The sequence below is a fragment of the Trachypithecus francoisi genome, unplaced genomic scaffold, assembly GCF_009764315.1.
Source record: "Trachypithecus francoisi isolate TF-2019V2 unplaced genomic scaffold, Tfra_2.0 Lachesis_group14, whole genome shotgun sequence".
NCBI classification, from domain to species: domain Eukaryota; kingdom Metazoa; phylum Chordata; class Mammalia; order Primates; family Cercopithecidae; genus Trachypithecus; species Trachypithecus francoisi.
The window spans coordinates 13,253,526-13,270,926 of NW_022681459.1; the positions used below are offsets into that span (position 1 = coordinate 13,253,526).

The window sequence follows — 17,401 nt, forward strand, 5'->3', positions numbered from 1 at the left end:
GAACAATAAAGTCCAGGCTGAGATGGTCTCAGATGGAGATGAGGAAATAGTTTGAAACTAGAGCAAAGGTGACTCATTATGCTTTAGCAAAGGGACTGGTGGCATTTTGCCACCAGAGATCTGTGGAACTTTGAAATTGAGAGAGATAATTTAGGGTATCTGGTGGAAGAAATTTATAAGCAGTAAAGCATTCAAGAGGTGATAGAGCATAAAAGTTTGGAAAATTTGCAGCCTAATGATGCAGTAGAAAAGAAAAACCCATTTTCTGGGGATAAAGTCAAGCTGGCTGCAGAAATTCGCATAAGTTACAAGGAGCCAAATGCTAACCACAAAGGCAACAGGGAAAATGTCTCCAGGGCATGTCAGAGACCTTTGGAGAAGCCTCTCCATCACAGGCTGGAGGCCTAGGAGGGAAAAATTGTTTCCTGGGCTGGACCCAGGACCCCCCAGTTCTATGCAGCCTTGGGACATGGTGCCTGGCATCACAGCTGCTTCAGCTCCAGCTGTGGCTAAAAGGTGCCAACGTACAGCTCAGGCTGTGGCTTCAGAGGGTGTAAGCCCCAGGCTTGATGACTTACATGTGGTGTTGAGCCTGTGGGTGCACAGAAGTCAAGAACTGAGGTTTGGGAACCTTGACCTAGATTTCAGAGGATGTATGGAAATGCCCAGATGTCCAGGCAGAAGTCTGCTACAGGGGCAAAGCCTTCATGGAGAATCTGCCAGGGCAATGCAGAAGGGAAATGTGGGGTTGGAACCTCCACACAGAGTCCCCACTTGGCCATTTCCTAGTGGAAATATGAGAAGAGGCCATTGTCCTCCAGACCCCAGAATGGTAGATTCACTGACCGCTTGCACCATGCATGTGGAAAAGCTGTGGGCACTCAAAGGCAGCCCATGAATGCAGCCAGGATGGGGGTTGTACCCTGCAAAGCCACAGGAGTGGCACTGCCCAAGGCCATGGGAGCCCACCTCTTGCATCTGTATGACCTGGATGTGAGACATGGATTCAAACAAGATCATTTTGAAACTTTAAGATTTATTGACTGCCCTATTGGATTTTGGGCTTGCAAGGGGCCTGTAGTCCCTTGGTTTTAGCCAATTTCTCCCATTTGGAACAGGTATATTTACCCAATGCCTGTACCTAGGAAGTAACTCACTTGTTTTTGATTTTACGGGCTCCTAGGTGGAAGGGGCTTGCCTTGTCTCAGATGAGACTTTTGGCTTGGACTTTTGGGTTAATGCTGCAATGAGTTAAGACTTTAGGGTACTGTTGAGAAGGCATGGTTGTATTTTGAAATGTGAGGACATGAGATTTAGGAAGGGCCAGGGGTGGAATGATAGGATTTGGCTGTGTCCCCACACAAATCTCATTTTGAATTGTAGTTCTCATAATCCCCATATGTTGTAGGAGGTCCCAGGTAGAAATAATTAAATTATGGGGGTGGCTTCCTTCATCCTGTTCTCATGACAGTGAGTTCTCATGAGATCTGATGGTGTTATGAGGAGCTTTACCTCCTTTCCTTGGCACTTCTCCTTGCTGTCACCATGTGAAGAAGGGTGTGTTTGCTTCCCCTTCTGCCATGATTGTAAGTTTTCTGAGGCCTCCCCAGTTCTGTGGAACTGTGAGTCAGTTAAACCTCTTTCCTTTATAAGTTACGGAGTCTCAGGTATGTCTTTATTAGCAGCTTGAGAGTGGACTAATACACTTCCTTAGGATTCCCTGTGCTTCATTTTGGTCCAGTAATTAAGATTTGATATCTAGTATGCTACCCCAACCCCAGCACAATTCTGATTGGTTGGTACCAACCTGTTCTTAATTATTTTAAATATTGTTACCCTTTTGTACCTGGTGAAAGAGTGGTGGTCCTCAAGCTTCTATTACTCTTTAGGATCAAAACAGCTGACTGAGTTCACCCAAGAACGCTCAGATTATAACCCCCCAGGTGGTGTCTGCAGGCTGGTTAAGAATAGCTGTGTTAGAGGAATGTAGCTGAAGGGTATGGCCTGTTATTTGAAAGGGACTCGCCAGTTACATAATGAGACCCTTATCTGGGGAAGGAATAACTCTAAGCCAGTGGGTCTCGATCTTGGCTGCCCATTGGAATGAAGAATAAGAAAAAAAAAAAATCCAATAGCAGGATGTTATTCCAGATATTCCAATTTAATTGGACTGGAGTGTGGCCTGGGCACTGAGGTTTTATTTATTTATTTATTTTAACACGCTCCATCCATTTTAATGTGCAGCCAAGTCGAGTCTCACTGCTTTAAGCAGAGAATAAACCAAGTTAGAACACCTAGCCTTCTAATAGAGTATGTATTAGAGGCTTGAAAATAGAAAAAAGGATATATTGATAACATATGTGTGTGTGTGAGACAGAGAGCAAGAGACAGAGAGAGAAAGAGCATGTAAACTAAATTAACTAAATAAAGGGATATAGTATAAAATGACTCAAAGATAGATTTTCTTAAGATTTTCCTAGATCCTAGCAACTGCATTATTATCATTTGGTTTTCTTTAATGTGTCTCCAAGAGATTGACAGATTGGACAATTCTGAGCATAAAGATTCTGGTCTCTAAGAGTCCAGAATGTATAGAGCATTATTAAAACAGCTCAGCTTACAGCTTCCCTCCCTCTTTGCAGTTTCTTTTCCTAACTCTGCGCTGCAGGCCCAGTATATTTTGTAACCCCCCAAATCTCACTTGCAGACAGAATTGTGACATCAACTCTTTTTTTTCTGGTGTGGTTTGGAATTAAATCATGGTGAGAACTAATTTCACAACCCCGGGGCAAGTCTTGGCTGTTTGAGTAACTCTTAACTTTGCAGCTTTAATAAGTGCTCATTGTCTAAATGTATGCCAATTTCTTGGAACTGAGTTTCTATTTTGAATCTAACTTTGTATTTGTATTTGTCTGACCAACATGTTCAAACCTCATCTCTACTAAAAATATAAAAATTAACCACGTGGGGTGGTGCATGCCTATAATCCCAGCTACTCAGGAGGCTGAGGCAGGAGAATCACTTGAATCCGGGAGGCAGAGATTGCAGTGAGCCCAGATTGCACCATTGCACTCCAGCCAGGGTGACAAGAGTGAAATTCTGTCTCAAAAAATAAAATAAGGGTTTCTTCTCACATAAACTCACCTGGATATGAGTCCTGTAGGATGGAGAGCATTACACAGCCTCCAGACAAATACCACCAGGAACACACCTATAATCAAATAAATAGAATTTATAATGTATTGCAGAAGGAGAACATATACCATAGGGAACTATGAGGTGTCTCAGAGAGGGTGTTAGAAAGACCCTTTTACAGGATTTGGACTTTGGTTGAGTGATGTCAGAGAGGGTCCAGAAGCAGGTATTCACTCTAGACTGAACGCTGTCAGAAAGTGGGGGCAATTCTATAATTGGGTATCTTAATGAATCTTATTTATAGAGATGGTAGATTAATTATAAAGTAGCAGTCACACATTTTGGCCAAAAGAGGAGATATCTGGTATTTTGTGGGTAGCATAGTGACCTTGGTTTTATCTTTCCTTGGATAAAATTATGAAGTGGACTTGTTTTACCTCAGTTTATCATGGTCTCAGAGTAACCTTGTTTGATGTTGGTATTCTGTGAGACTGTTTATGTTTAACAGGAGAATAACTTGACATAACTGTGTGGCTAGACCAGCTTCTGGGGGCCAGGGCTGCCTTTCCCCTGCTACTTCTCAGTAGTGTGCATGTTTTTTTTCTTTTTTTTTTTGTTATTGTTGTTGTTTGTTTTGTTTTTTTGACAAGGTTTCACTGTCATCCAGGCTAGAGTGCAGTGGTGTGATCACAGCTCACTGCAGCCTTGACTTCTTGGGTTCAGGTGATTCTGCCACTTCAGTCTCCTGAGTAGCTAGGATTATAGGCATGCACCACGAAACCCAGCTAATTTTTTTGTAGTTTTTGTAGAGATGGGGTTTCGCCATGTTGCCCAGGGCTAATTTCAATTCCCTGGGTTCAAGTGATCTGCCCACTTTGGCTTCCCAAAATGTTGGGATTACTTGCCTGAACCACTGTACTCAGCCCTGCATGGTTACACTGCCCAAAATCCCAGTTTCTTTCTAATACTAGTGTTACAGCTCTTTTACTCTTGTAGTTCAACAAGTTCCGAGTTCTTGTACCACAACTGAGAAGAATGAGGTACACAGACACCGGAAAGTGAGTAAGGCAGAATAGAATTTATTGAGCAACAGAAATGCTCTTGACAGTGAGAGGAGACCTGAAGGTGGGTTGCCAGCCATGAGGCTAAGTCTAGGGATATTTATGGGCCTGAAATGGGAAAGTGCATGGTGGTTGGTCTGTGGATATGTTTGAAAAAGCACAATTCAGAATTAGGCACAATAGTGTAGAGGACCTATTGGGGAAGGGTATGCATACGTAAAATAGGTGAAGGAAAAGGACCAATTTGGAGAGAGCATGCCAAACAGAAATGGGAGCTCTCAGTCTGGTTTGTGGATTTACACTTTGGTTTTCAGGTTTTAGATTGTCCTTGGCTTGAAGGTTGAGTTTCCCTGGGGACCCATCCCTTTCTGCCTAGGAATTTACCTGCTGTGGTGATGGTGGTTCTGTAGCCACTGCAGAGGATGGGATAAAGTTCTGAAAGCCTAAACGCTGAGCTCACACTGCAGCCTGCCACTTTGGTTCTATCTTGTCAAGCTTCCTTCCCAGTAACTGAATGGGGCCCACTGTTACCAACTCTTGCTTCCATTGAACTTGTTCTGACAACCTTACTGAACAAGTCAGTGATTCTGCTGGCCCAGTCGGTGCAACTCTGGTAGTTGCATGAAGCTTGTTGTGGTGACCAGAATTCCTCTTCTTTTCAGCACATCACCACCTTCTGCTGGCTGTGCAATGCTCTCCATCCTACAGGACTCACATCCAGGTGAGTTTATGTGAGAAGAAACCCTTATTTTATTTTTTGAGACAGAATTTCACTCTTGTCACCCTGGCTGGAGTGCAATGGTGCAATCTGGGCTCACTGCAATCTCTGCCTCCCGGATTCAAGTGATTCTCCTGCCTCAGCCTCCTGAGTAGCTGGGATTATAGGCATGCACCACTCCACGTGGTTAATTTTTGTATTTTTAGTAGGGATGAGGTTTGAACATGTTGGTCAGGTTGGTCTTGAACTTGAATACTTCAGGTGATATGCCCAACTTGGCCTCCCAAAGTGCTGGGATTACAGGCATGAGCCTCTGTGCCTGGCCTGAAACACTTATATTGAGTCAAAATCTGTCTCTTTAAACCTCTCTTCTAACTTGTTTGGTTTCTGCATGACAGCCCTTTAGCCTTTTTATTGATTACATGTTGGCTGGATAAATAAATCATCTCCAAAATACCAGCATTTAGTAATATGTAGCCCCATCTCTACTAAAGAATGCAAAAAACTAGCCGGGCGAGGTGGCAGGTGCCTGTAGTCCCAGCTACTCGGGAGGCTGAGGCAGGAGAATGGCGTGAACCCGGGAGGCGGAGCTTGCAGTGAGCTGAGATCCGGCCACTGCACTCCAGCCCGGGTGACAGAGCGAGACTCCGTCTCAAAAAAAAAAACAAAAAAACAAAAGAAAACAAATGTGAAATATATGAAAAAGGAATAAGGAGGAGGCATGGGGCAGATGTGAAAGAAAGAAGGCAATTTTAGAAAATGGAGTTAGTGGTAGACAAACTTTCTTTCTCTTTTCTTTTCTTTTTTTTTTTTTTGAGACAGAGTCTTGCTCTGTCACTCAGGCTGGAGTGCAGTGGCGCCATCTCAGCTTACTGCAACCTCCTCCTCCTGGGTTCAAGCCATGCTCCTGCCTCAGCCTCCCAACTAGGTGGGACTACAGGCACCCGCCACCATACCTGGCTGATTTTTTGTATTTTCAGTAGAGACGGGGTTTCACTGTGTTAGCCAGGATGGTCTCCGTCTCCTGACCTCATGATCCACCCACCTCGGCCTCCCAGAGTGCTGGGGTTACAGGCGTGAGCCACCGTGTCTGGCCCATGGTAGACAAACTTTCAACGAAGAATGAGAAACAAAGGGAATCATGGGGACTTTACTGTTGCCTAATCTTTCTAACTCAACTTCCTGCTTGAAAAAAAATTTCCTGTGACTCTCTGCAATAATTACACAGTCAGTCAGGAATGCTGGATGGTCACATCATAGGGAATATTAAACAGAAAAACAATAATAAAAAGAATGTGTATAACAGGAAGAAAGAAAGCAATATTAGAAGCATCCCTGCAAAGAGAACAGATGCAAATATTTTTTCCATTGTTGTGGAAAGACACTTGAAATGCAAAAACAAGGTCAAATGACTCACTCAGGGTCACCTGAGACCTCAGGGTAGAATGAGAGAGTAGATTATTGTCACACTCTATCCACCAGACCATGATATCTCAGTAGCAGTGTACCTGCAGGCTAAAGTCACATGTTGCATAGTTAGCACGCTGCTCCCGGCCAGACTTGAAAATAGCAGAATCACTGTTTTAGGAGAAAGATTTAAAGCTGTCATTAAAGAATCCAAGTAGCTGTTTTTGTAAGTACATAAATATCTTTAGTATGGGGAGGCAGAATTAAGTCTTGATAGCCATCTCACAAATGTTGACTATAAATGTTTGGTTAGCGACAAGTCTGGCTAAAAAGGAAATAGAATATTTATGAACTGTCATGAAAAAGAATCTCTGCAAGGTTCACATTTAGACAACAGTGCAGTGAAGGCAATCTTATGAGTTATTCAAGTGAATCGTCTTGGGAACAGGATCTATGGTGATTCTGAGAATTACCTATATAAATAAAGTCAAATTAGGAAGGTGGGCCATTCTGTTTTTACACAGAAAAAATCATTCGGGTTTGTAAGACACTATCTAAGATGTACTAAAATAGAGATGATCACTTGCTTATTTTCTTGAAAAACAATTAACATAGTAACATAGAAGAGTAGTGGCCAATAGTTAGATTCCAAACCAGAAGGAACATTTATAGAAGCACACACACACATAAAGACTCCATAAGTTACATTACTTTTATAGTATTCCTAATTATTATAGTGGTTTGAAAGAGATCAAATGTAACATCTAAATACAAAAGATTAGACTTACAAATGACAAGGTTTTACTGACCCCAATATTCTGTAAAGTTGAAAACAAAGTACAATTGATTTTAATGATATACCTGATATAATGCAGGTCTTTGTTGTACTTTCTATCAGATTACAGTTCTGCCTGTCTTGAAATAATAATGGCATTCTTTATGAAGCCATTTGATTAACTAGAATCATGAGCTTTGCAGGAGGAAATGAATAGTGGCAAGAATGACTTGCTTTCTGAGTAAACACAGCCTAGAAAAATGTTTTCCTGGGAGAGCACTCTCCATTCTCCACCTCCGCTGGTGTGTCCTCTGACTAAGTAGTTCATGTACTGCACCACTGCCCAGAATATTCTTAAGACAGCCTCCCACCCCACCCCACCTCATCATGCTCTTCCAGGACAGCTACAGGAAGAAAAGGAGATAACAGGATCTAATGATGTCCCATAATATCTCCAGTCAAGGTGTGAACGTGAAGCTCCAGTGAGTAATGTGGTGTCTCACATCTATAAATGCCTTATGTGTGACTAATGCATTCTTGAGACATGTCCAGGACAAGTAGAATTAAGTCTTGATGGCTGCCTCTGATGATCACACCCTCATCAGCAGTCTGATCTATGCTTTGTTTGCAAACCCGGACCTTGTTGTGGCCTGCAACTCCCCACAGGCTCTCTCCCCAGCTGTCAGGCCTCTTCTAAAACACACTTCCCCTTTAGAGAGGGCCGTCTTCACTCGTGTTAGAACCTGACAGCCCGAGAGACTTTCCTCTCACCAGCTGGTTTTGACTGTGGCAGAAATGTTGTTGACATAGCAGATGGTCTTGATATTTCTGAAAACCGGCAACATCTTTGCCATTGCCACCCCCACGCTCTTGGCTACTGTTTCTCCTTCAAGTAGTTTGGGTCATTTTTAGCAAACCTGTATGTTCCAATATTTTTTCTTAAATACCAAAACGGGGACAGTGTAAGGCAAAAGTCTCCTTCTAAAATATAGACCAAGGCAGAATATGAAGACTCTTTCACAGAAAACTCAAAAGCTGAAATAAATTCTATTTTTAATCATAGATTCTTTGATGAATTAAAATGAGCAAGAAGTGAGCAGATTTTAAATATTTGTGGTCTGAAGTATCAGGCAGTCAGTTATGGGTAATGGATTGTGCTACAAGAAGTAGAGTCATATATTCCTGGTGTTTGAAACCTTTTGAAACCATATACCAATGAGTAATGTATATCCTTACTGAACACAAGATGACTTGAGAGAAGGGTGAGTGCAACTGGATTAGAGATTATTCCTTAGTAGTAACTCTAGAGCCAAAGCAAATCAAAGACACCATAACAACGTGATGACTTGGGATCCAATCCAGTCGTCCCGAAAAGTTAAAATCAGACTGATTTATTATTTCCTTGCTTGCTCCATGCAGGCAGGCACTGTGAACAGTCTCTTAAACTCACTAAATAATGGTGTAAACAGCTCTGCTTCATTTGGGAGATATCTGTACAATTTTGGAAAATGCTTATTCTCCTGGAAAGGACTTTCACACAGATGGGATGTAAGCATGAGCAGTGGAGGTCCTGCCAGGTTCAGTCAGCCTCGTCAGTCAGCATCACTATCCAGGCCTGTAGCACTCATGATTGAGAGTGTCATTTGGATTGGCTAACAAAGGACAGGTGAGAATTCTGCCTCCAAAATGTCACAGTTAAAACACAGCTTACTAGATACAAATCCTGCATTCTCTTTTTTTTTTTTTTGTATTGCAAAAATTTATTAAAATTGGAGACACTGTTTCAATCTTCTTGTGCCATGAGACTCCATCAGGCTGTCTACAAAGAACATTGGGAGGCTGAGGATCACTTGATCCCAGAAGTTGGAGGCTGTCATAAGCCTCAAAGGGCCACTGCACCCCAGCTTGGGTGAGGCAGGACCCTGTCTCAAAAAATAAGAGACTTTTAGCCACATTTCCAGACTTGAATTAAAATGCTACATGGAAATGCAGAATATCAGATCTTTTATTGTCATCAAGTAATCAGTGAGAGAAAATCTTGCATTCTCACAGTAATATCAATGATCCCTACAGCAGTGAAATGTGGAGCTAATTGATTCCTTTGAATGCCAAAAGCAGGGTCCTAAGGATGAGAACCCAGTGGAGTTCTCCTTCAAGTAGTTTGGGTCATGGATGGGGTATATAAAAAGAATGGGAGGAATCTGTGAAAGTGTAAACATGGCATGTCCCAAGTAAGGCAAGCTGAATGAGGAAAACCAATTTGGGCGTCAGGTGTATGGGGGGTGGGATGGCAAGAGGACTCACGCATGGCACAAGAGGGCAGAGAGGGTAATGCAGGGATTGCCACAAGAAGCTAGGGGCGGAGAAGCACTGGGTACATGATATGTTATAATTTCTAGTTCCTTCTTGCTTTGTTGACTACATTAGTAGGGTCTCCAAAGGAACACAGTACTTGAAATAAAAGGTTCTTTTCATAATGGAAAATGACTTACTTATAAAAAGTATTCTGTAAACCCTACCATCAATCTAGCTTATCTCCAGGCATAGAAAAGCAAGATAATTAAGAGAACTGAGACAATGTGAAAAACAGTTAATAACTAGATGAAATAGACACCAAACCAATCAGAAGTGACCTAGAGCTAATTTGCTAGATAATGGGGAGGTCAGGAGGACCCAGCAGTGGTGTGGGAGGGGATTTGGGATAATTTTAAGGGTACCAAATAATTTCAATATGTTAATACAGAGCCACACCAGCTAAATACAAGCCCTGAAGATAATCAGCATTTCTTATAAGTCATGTCTTATAATAGAAATATTTAATAAAGTTTATAGAGCCAAGGAAAGAGCCCATATCTGGGACCCTTCTCACTTGTTAAAGGCTCCTTACTCATTATCAACCTACATCTGTCAACCAAGTGAAACAGTATAAAATAAGAATTCTCCTACATCTTTCCTCATTAATGGAAGACAGTAGCTTCAAGGAAAAAGTATAAAGATTCAGCAAAGGGTTTAAATACAGGCCACATTTAACATAGGTCCAGTTGATTTGATCCTTTCAGATCAGCCTCTGAATTCTTGTTCACCAGTAACTACATATTTTGTATTAGTTCATTTTCACACTGCTATGAAGAAATACCTGAGATGGTAATTTATAAAGGAAAGAGGTTTGATTGACTCACAGTTCCATATGGCTGGGGAGGTCTCAGGAAACTTACAATCATGGCAGAAGGAAAGCGAGAAGCAGGCATCTTCTGCACAGGGCAGCAAAATGGAGGTGGTACAAGCAAGGGAAATGCCAGACACTTATAAAACCATCAGATCTCGTGAAACTCACTCATTATCACAAGAACAGCATGGGGGAAACTGCTCCCATGATCCAATTACCTCCACCTGGTCCCGCCCTTGGCACATGGGAATTATGGGATTTATAATTCAAGGTGAGATTTGGGTGGGGACACAGAGCTAAACCATATCATATTCAGAACAGATGTTGAGCCCAGCTGTGGGAGCTGTGATTGTTACTGGAACTTTAGGACCCTTGACGGGTTTAAGAATAGTGCCAATTCTTCTAGAATGTGTTTGGGTTTCAAAGCATTTTGAAAACATTTGGTAGACATGTGCAAACATACCAAATGTATAATTGTCCCTGAAAGCAGGCATCTAATTGACTATTTAGTGACAACATGACATGGGCCTCATTTCTCAAGAAACAGTAGGTGGTCAAAATTTTAGGAGAATATACTCCACACAAACTCACGTAGCATAGCTCAGTGATATGCCTACGAATCTTAAATATTAATTTCTCTTTCCTCATGAAAAATGCATCTATCCATATACTTATAAATATTTTTCTTTTTTAAGCAAAATACTCAGTCAACTTGTAAAAGAATAAAGAATTCTACATAAAAATTTTAAAAATTGCTTTGGAACAACATGTCAGTTGGAAACCATTCATAATTTTTCACAAACACATTTTCTTTGTATTTAAAACAAAATATTTAACAAACTATGCCACATATGAAAAATGTGTATGAAGAGGCTGGGTTAGTCTCAAAGTAACCTGATGGTAAATCATGCCTATCAGAGGTAGATTTCAATATCGGAAAAAACTGTTTTCTAGGATTTTTGTGCTTCTATTTCACAGACATCCCACCTGAGTTCTAAATTTATTTCTCAAAGAAACCAAGCTCCTGAGAGAGAAATGATACTGTGAGGTAAGAGTTGAGAAGGAAACACACACAGATACACCCTCACAAATCACACTGACTGTCATCCCGCCACTGTGCAGTCTACTAGAACTTCAGGTGGGATGAGTAAAAATGTAGAATTAAAGTGATTGTTTCAAAATCGTGATGATTATTTAATAAACAATTCCTAAAACAGAATTTTAAAATTCATCTTTTATGAACCTGTGTTTTTTGCCTATTTTGGTATTACAGATATCCGTTTATACCCCTCTTGCATTTCACCAAAAACACTTTGATTTTGTACTGGGGCAGACAATCTAAGGAAATGAATTTTATCTCTTCTACCTGTTTTTTCCTTGCTCTATTTCAAGGCAGAATGCACGCTTTGAAATTCCTTGCCACATGGATGTTAGTCTGGCAGAAAACATAAGCAATCTTAAATCCAAAGCTTTTTTTGGCTTTATATAAAAATCTCAGCCTTTTAGAAGAAATGGAGTTCCAAAGTTGGTGAGAAGGGGAGTGGTTCTGAACGCAGGGAAAGAGTTGAGTCAGAATGGGAAAAGGAGAAAGGACCTCAAGCCCTGCAGTCTGGCAGTTCCAGGGAGAGTGACCAGACCTTAGAAAGGAATACTTCTGTGGTTCCCAGCCTTACCCAAATCCCCATCCCTAAGTGAGACCCAGAGGCTGTGTCACTAGACATAAAGAGACCATAATAGATGTATTCAGTAGTAGAGCAAAAAATTAAAGGATCGTAGAAGACTCTTTCTGCTGTTTTATCCTTTTCTTTGCCTTCTCAGTGCCTTATCTGGGAGCATGTGTCTATACATGTGGGTGTATGCGCCTTATGTGTGTGCATGCATGGTGGTGGGATTTAGAGGATGGGGCCAAGCATGAGTAGGAATTCCAGTAGAGTGAGTCACAAAGTTGAACTAAGTTGATTTAAAGAAATAAAGACATAATAGTCTTTCCATACCAAAGTGTATAGACTAAATTGATCTTGGCAATAGTTGACTATTAACGATTATACGTAAAGAACCAAACTTCCTGGTTTGAATATAAATGGAAGCCATTGATTTTTCTAGGAAGTTGAATACATTTTGCTTATTATGTATACCTTCCAAAAAGTTACCTCATGTCAAATTGTGCGCAAAATACATCTGTTTCCTACCTTGCCGTATGAAGTTGCTTATGGTTTTGAAACCTTTCCCCTTGGAAAGGTGCAGTGGATGTTACTCTGCTAAATCTCAAAATGCACTGATTCACTCCACAGATGTTTGCAGCCAGTGTTTACATGTGCTTACCAGTGTTTACATGTCTTCCATCTACCAAGCACTGACCTTGGCTTTGGAATATGGTGCTAAATGGCATGCTATCCAGCTCCCAAGGCACTCCAAAGCCTGGGACAGGGAATCTACTTCACTCCCAAATTTCTTATCCTATGGACGAACCCTTGAGGTTAACAGAGACCAGCCAACGAACAGTGCCCCATACTGGAATGTCAGAATGGGAAGGAGAGGGAAGATCACAAGTGTCTTGTGTTGTGAACTTCAAACTGTGAAATCTGGCAGCACCAGGGAAGAGTCCTTAGAAAGAATGGCTCTGTGATTCCCAAACTCTCCCAAATCCCTATTCCCCAAGTGTAACCAAGTGAACCAAAGAAATGGTCATCCCTCTCACTTCACCTGGAGATGAATTTGTGCCTGGGGCAGATACTGCTTCCTGTTCCCCATCATGATGTCAAAATGCAAATAGCAGGTATGATGAAGATGAGCATATGATAGAAATTAGACTGTATTTCACAAAAATTTAATCAAATCTTTATATTTCAAAATAAACTTACAGATCCACCTAATGTGACTGCAAATAAATTTACATTATGTGGACTTACCATTTCCTAAGTATTTGCTATACTGGTGCATAGCTTTGTCAAATGTCTCTTCAGTCTCTTAGATGGGATTATTGGTATCTACAAATAGCTTCTGCTTTTTTAAAAAAGTCATTCAACAAAGTTAAGAAACTACCAGGAACTGGATCAGATGGTGGGGATTAAGGATGAAGGCCACCCTCTCTGTTTATCTTAAACTCAATAGCTTTTCTTGATTATATTAATATTTTTTCAACTCTTTTCGTTTAAAGAATACATTTTTTTGAAAAAGCATTTAGTTATGATTCAGAAATATAGCAATATAGTGAGACAGAGTATATATATATATATATATATATATATATTTTTTTTTTTTTTTTTTTTTGAGACAGAGTCTCACTCTGTCACCCAGGTTGGAGTGCAGTGGTGTGATCTCGGCTCACTGCAAGCTCCGCCTCCTGGGTTCAAGCGATTCCCCTGCCTCAGCGTCCTGAATAGTTGGGATTACAGGTGTACACCATCACAGCCAGCTAATTTTTGTATTTTTCATAGAGACGGAGTTTCACCCTGTTGGCCAGGATGGTCTCAATCTCTTGACCTCATGATCCACCTGTCTTGGCCTCCCAATCCCTCCTGGGATTACAGGTATGAGCCACTGCACCTGGCTGCCTATAGATATTTTTTAGGAGGTACCCTAAGGCAGACTTTTGCCCTGAAGACTTTTCTACTCTGCAGTGTTTATTTTTCTGTTTCAAGATGTCTGCAGCAGAAAGAATAATGCAAAGTCTCAACATCAGTGTTATTCTAAAAACAATCATATGAAAAATTCAGATTCTTTCAATAATGACTACCTTGAAAAATAAAAAATTCAGTCATGCAGTTGGTTTTTTTAGTCTTGAGAATATCAAACTGTGTGTGACTGACTTTCACTAAATTGACTACTCACTGTTGAATGACATGCCCCTTAGCTAGGACAGCCTGGAAAATTGTTTTCAAAGCTTTTGGGACTCTTTCACTCCAATTTTTAGCACAGCTCCAAGAATATCTACTTAGCTACCAGGCATCTTCTAGGGTATAGACATTTCTGTACAAAGGACTGATTGCCGTCTTCACTGAGCCCTCTCCAGAGTGGGACCTCAGTTGCTTATTGTAAGAAAACTAGTCTTTTAAGTCACTATTCACTTCCTTATAATTCATGGGTTTTCTCACTTCAGTCCCTGTCAGAGGTCAGAATGCTTTCCCTCCATTCTTTAGCATCTTCATTTGTCTACAGTTATTGTTCAAAGGTAAGCTAGAAACTGTCCATAGGAAGAAATGTATGATGTAGTGTATGACACTATAGTCATGTGCCTCATATGGTTACTGTAGCTCACAGAGCATCAGTCTTAGTAGGTGATCAATAACTGGTGGAATAAATAAAGCAATGATTGAATGACAATATAACCAAAGAATCAATGGGCAATGTGTATAGGAGTTACTAAGTATATCAGTCCATTCTCACACTGCTGTAAAGATACTACCTGAGACTGGGTAATTTTTAAACAAAAGAAATTTAATTGACTCACAGTTCCACATGGCTGAGGAGGCTTCAGGAAACTTGCCAATATGGAGGAAGGTGAAAGGGAAGCAAGGCACATCTTCACAAGGTGGCAGGAGAGAGAAGGAAGGGAAAGTACCTCACTTTAAAACCATCAGATCTCCTGCGAACTCCCCTACTATTATGAGAACAGCATGGGGAGACTGCCCCCATGATCCAATCACCTCCCACTAAGTCCCTCCCGCGCCACGTGGGGATTACAGTGCGAGGTGAGATTTGGGTGGGGATTCAGAGCCAAACCATATCACTAAGTAATCCAATACCATGAGAATTACTTAAATATATTTTACCAGATTGCATTTTTTTGAGTAAGAAATGTTTTCAATTCTGATGTTAGCCAACTTAAGATGTTGTATTGTTTTCCCCAGTGATCAAGCAGAAAACAAAATGCTCAAAAAGGATCAGAGAAGAGAGTTCAACAAAGGAATTGTTTAGAATCATATGGGTGGGGTTAAGTGCAGTATTATATCAAAGAATAGTGCAGTGCTTTGGAGTCAGCAAAAGCTGGGGTGCTGAGGGGCAGGGGGAGGAAGCAGTTAGTGACTGGAACGTAGAGTGGCTGCATGAAGAGGGCCACCGAGTAAGAAGAGTGTCCTTGGATAGGAGGCCAGAGCTGGCTTGTGATGACTTGCCAGGAAGGTTGCTGTTGGAATAAAAGTGCTTACGTCATTCTGCACTAAACTTTTAATTCCCTGGCCAGTGTCTTCCATTGGCCAAACTGAAAGCTGAAGGGCAAGGAAGCTTGTTAGTGCAAGCCCTAGAAGTTAAAATCTTGGATTTCAAAGGAGGGTAGTGAAGGTTGGAAAGTGAATCTGGTGGGGGTGGGAGCAAACCCCAAATACCCAGGTGCCTTCTCTATTTATTAGCTGAGGTGGTTAATTGGTGGTCTTCAAAGTATTGACAATTTCCTTCCAATCTTTATTTGTGCAGGATAATACCTCTTTCAGAGGTAGGGAAAGCATAAAGGAAAGAATAAATTTCAACCATGAAATTCCATGCCTCCTCCCTCACAAAAGGTATTGTGACAGAAAAGAAATGTAGAGCTTCAATTCATTTTGTAAGTACCGCCTGCTAACCGATTACGCCAGTGGAGCCACAGCACTCAATTTATTTTAGATTCCTAGTTAGCATAATTTGTAGAAAATCAAAGCTAGACAGTGGTGATGTCTCTCAAATTTGTTTGGTAAGAGGTCTGAATATTGTCCATATGTGTATTAGGCTGCTCTTGCATTGCTAGAACAGTACTTATGAATATCCCACACATGGATATCCCAGGTTTTAACTTCAGAGGCTGAATATGTCTGATCGTGTTGCAGAACACAGTAAATCATCTTGTCTCAGAGAAAATCCTAGAATTAGGTAATTGGCATTGATACAGTTGACCTAAAAGGGAATTATGGAGTAGAGGTTTGCTTGCAATCTCTTTAAAATAGCTGAGTCTGGGTAATTTATAAAGAAAGGAAGTTTAATCGTCTTAGGGTTCTGCAGGTTGTACAGGAGGCATGATGCCGGCATCTGCTTGGCTTCTCGGGAGGCCTCAGGGAGCTTTTACTCATGATGTGAGGCAAAATGGGAGCTTGCACAGCACATAGCAAAAGCAGGAGCAAGAAAGAGTGTGATGGAGGGAGGTGCCACAGGCTTTTAAATGACCAGATCTCATGAGAACTTATTCACTATGGCGAGGACAGCATCAAGGAGCTAGTGCTAAGCCATTCATGAGAAATCTGCCTCCATGATCCAGTCACCTCCCACTAGGCCCCACCTCCAACATTGGGGATTACAATTCAGCATGAGATTTAGAGGGGACATATATCCAAACTATATTAATACAATTTTTTGCCATGTATATTTAGAAAGAAAAATGTTTTCAATTTCTGTGTTTTGAAAAAATCCATTGGGTTCCCTAAAAGTGCAACCTGATGCGTAGATTTTTAAATACATCTCTAAGGACATGATGCAAGCAGGATGACACAGGGGAAGAAACTAAGCAAAGGTGTGGTTATAGCTGACCTGTGACTTCAGCCTGATGCCGTTGGTAACTCTGGAGTGTGAGTGGTGCATAAAATTAACCTGCAAAGAGGCTGGCCACATCATCAGTCCTTAGCTGCAGCTATTCCAATGATGATGGAAGCTTAGGTCTCAGCTATGTCCAGGGAAAGGGGCTCTCCATGGCCAAGGCCAATTATCCAGAAGACGGTGCATCCATGAGCCACTGAAAACCCACACTTAGGACAGCTTGGAGATGGGTGCCCAGATGCACACCAATGGAGATCTGGGCGGGGCAAAGCATCTACTAGATATATGTATGTTTGTAGGCAGAATCCTTCTCACCCTTGAATATCACCAGATTTTAACTTCAGAGGCTGAATATGTCTGACCATATTGCAGAACACAGTAAATGAGCTTGTCTCAGAGAAAAATCCAATACAGCAATTAGGTAATTGGCATTCATAAGGCTGACCTGAAAGGAAATTGTGAAGCAGAGGTCTTGCATTACAACAGTCTTCTGAAGCCTCCAATTAATAGCCCCCTACCAATCATCATATTTTTTCCCCTCCTCATGGCTTACTCTACCTCCTTTTTAATCCCTTTCTACTCATCCAGAGGTTGTTCTGAGACCCAGTCCTACCGGCTTTACTATCACAAGGGTACTGATT

General features: G+C 41.3%; 1 long non-coding RNA gene across 1 annotated transcript in view; it reads left to right on the top strand.

Annotated features, from left to right (window-relative positions):
• The window catches only part of LOC117095633, a 148,733-nt gene that overhangs the window by 35,640 nt on the left and 95,692 nt on the right, over positions 1-17,401 (top strand). The window contains exon 2 of the long non-coding RNA XR_004442116.1: positions 4,859-4,917. This is a non-coding gene — a long non-coding RNA (uncharacterized LOC117095633). The remainder of the gene's footprint in view (positions 1-4,858; positions 4,918-17,401) is intronic.